Source organism: Palaemon carinicauda, chromosome 39 (genome assembly GCF_036898095.1).
Source record: "Palaemon carinicauda isolate YSFRI2023 chromosome 39, ASM3689809v2, whole genome shotgun sequence".
NCBI lineage: Eukaryota > Metazoa > Arthropoda > Malacostraca > Decapoda > Palaemonidae > Palaemon > Palaemon carinicauda.
Window position 1 is genome coordinate 53,304,387 of NC_090763.1, and position 2,696 is coordinate 53,307,082.

Below are 2,696 nucleotides of genomic sequence, written 5' to 3' on the forward strand. Positions count from 1 at the left end.
GCATCGCAAGGGAACTGCCTACAACTCTCTCGTCATTGGAGAAAAGGCCAAGTCTGTTATGCTATTTCACGCAAGATGAACCTCAGCTTTCCACCAGTCAAGATGCCACATCCCCACAAATGCTTTTCCAAGCAAGCAAAGGCTAGTTTTGACAAGTTCAAACAGTGTTTTGCTTTGAAGAACAGGAAAATTACAGGGGAGTCTGCCTCTGTGGACCATGAAGGAATGAAAATTTTGCGGACGATCTTCTGAACATCATTATGGTGCAGGGGTGCCAGCCAAAACAAGTTTGGAATATGGATGAAACTGGTAAGATTGGCATTTATTTGTAAAATTCAAATATTTCTTTTTATTTTTTACGTAATTTAAGTTTTACATACTTAACCATTGATAAAAATAGTTATGTAATTTGAGTAAGTTTTCAGTACAGTATTAACATTGTATTGTTTGACAGGGTTGGTTTAGAAGATGTTGCTGCATAAGTCCTTCATCGTCCAGGTTAGGGCAGGGTAACGATTCCTAATGTGCAAGTAGTATTCTTTTCTCTGAATATCATTACCCTCATCAAACCTTGTACCAGGTGATTAAGGATTTCCAGGCCAACTACACCCGACGAGTGGTGATACGACTTCAAGCTACTTTGGATAACAACCCTGACCTGAACGTTATCCAGTAATGGAAAGGATTCACGATCACAGACTATTATCAAGAAATTTGTCGAGATATAATTCCATGACGTCAGGACAAAGTCTGCGAATGCTTGCTGGAAACGTCTGGCCAGGGTGTGTGAAGAACTTTGCTGGCTTCAGTTCTGATGAAGCTTTCCAGCAAACTGTTTAAAGCCTGTGACCTTGGTGAAGAAATTGGAAGACAAAATCTTCAAGGAAGTGTCTGAGGACATCTTAAGAGTTGCTTGGTGGCCATGACAGGGAGCTTATTGAGGAGGACCTGGCTTAATTAGGCCATTCAGCAAGTGAGGAAAATGGATAGCCTGATGAAGCCGACAAGGAGAATAAAGGCATCACGCTCGAGAAGTTGGCAGAAAAATCATAGATGGCGGAAAGATTAAAGCAGAAGACCTACACCATGAACATTTCGTTGGTATGTACCCTGAAGTTCATGTATTCCATGGATGATTGTTTTGCAGCCTTCAAGAGAATCTTGGGTGAGATGGAGGTGGCGGCATCACGATGTCCTTTACCTCTTGCAAAACTGCCATGACTGCCTCGTCCTTCTTCTTCAGCCACCGAGCCTGAACCACCATCATCGGTGGAGCTCAGTGATGATGATGGCATAGACGATCATCCTCCCCTGGCAGAATGGCAAGTTTTCCATTTGTATAGTTCAGTTAGTAGATGTGTAAAATAAAATAATAAATTACTGTACTTTACTAAGTAAATTTGAAGTTTAATGAAAATTAATGTACCCATCCTGTAAACATTTTTAACAATGTATTTACCTTAGTTTCGTTCATTCAGTGTACAGTACTGTATGTAATTTATTCTTTTTACATAAGCTTAATTTTCATTTATTGGTACTGAACTGAAGCTCTGCATATAGTTTCAGTATTTTACAGTGTACTAGTGTACATAGGCTTAATGTAAATGTTAGTGTATGTAGTATTCATGTTAGGTAAAGCTATAACGTAAATATTTTAATGTAGTTTTACTTACAGTTATTGTAATGTAAGTAACATACATTTTACATTATTATGCAGGGTTTTTTTTTAATTGTTTGACCGGCTTGTTTCATGCGATGTGAGTTTTTTTTATTGTTTGACTGGCTTGTTTCATGCAATGTGAGTTTTTTTTATTGTTTGACTGGCTTGTTTCATGCAATGTGAGTTTTTTTTATTGTTTGACTGGCTTGTTTCATGCAATGTGAGTTTTTTTTATTGTTTGACTGGCTTGTTTTAGTAGATGCTGCTGCTGCAGAAGACCTTCATTGCCCAGGCTAGGTCAAGAAAAATCCTAATGTTTAAGTGGTGTTCTTTTCTCTGAAAACCACTACCCTCGTCCAGCTTATGTACCAGGGTCGATAAAGAATGTCAAGGCCCACTACACCCGATGAATGATGACGCAACTACAAGCAGTTGTGGATGACAATCCTGACCAGAATGTTATCCAGTATTGGAAGGGATTCACGATCGCAGACTGTTGTCAAAAAATCGTTATATGACTTCAGGCCAAGTCTCTGAAAGCTTGCTGGAAATGTCTTTGGCAAGGGTGTATGAAGAGCTTTGCTGACTTCAGTTCTGATGAAGCTTTGCAGCAAACAGTATAAAAGCTTGTGACCTTAGCAAAGAAATTGGAAGACAAATCTTCCAAGGAAGTGCCCAAGGACAACATCGTGGAGTTGCTTGATGGCCATGGCTAAGAGCTGACTGAGAAGGACCTGGTTGAATTTCTCCATTCGGAAGTGAGAAAAAGGGGTAGCCCAAGGAAGCTAACGCTCGAGAAGTTGGCAGAAAAATCACAGATGGTGGAAAAATAAAAGCAAAAGGCTTACAGCATGGACTCTTCATAGGTAAGTGCCCTGAAGTACTTGTATTCCATGGTTGATGGTTTTGCAGCCTACAAGAACATCCTGGATGAGATGAATGTGGCAGCATCACGTTTCCCCTTTTGAGCAAAACAGCTATCACTACCTCGTCCTCCTCCTCCAACCACTGAGCCTGAGCCACAGTCACCTCCTCC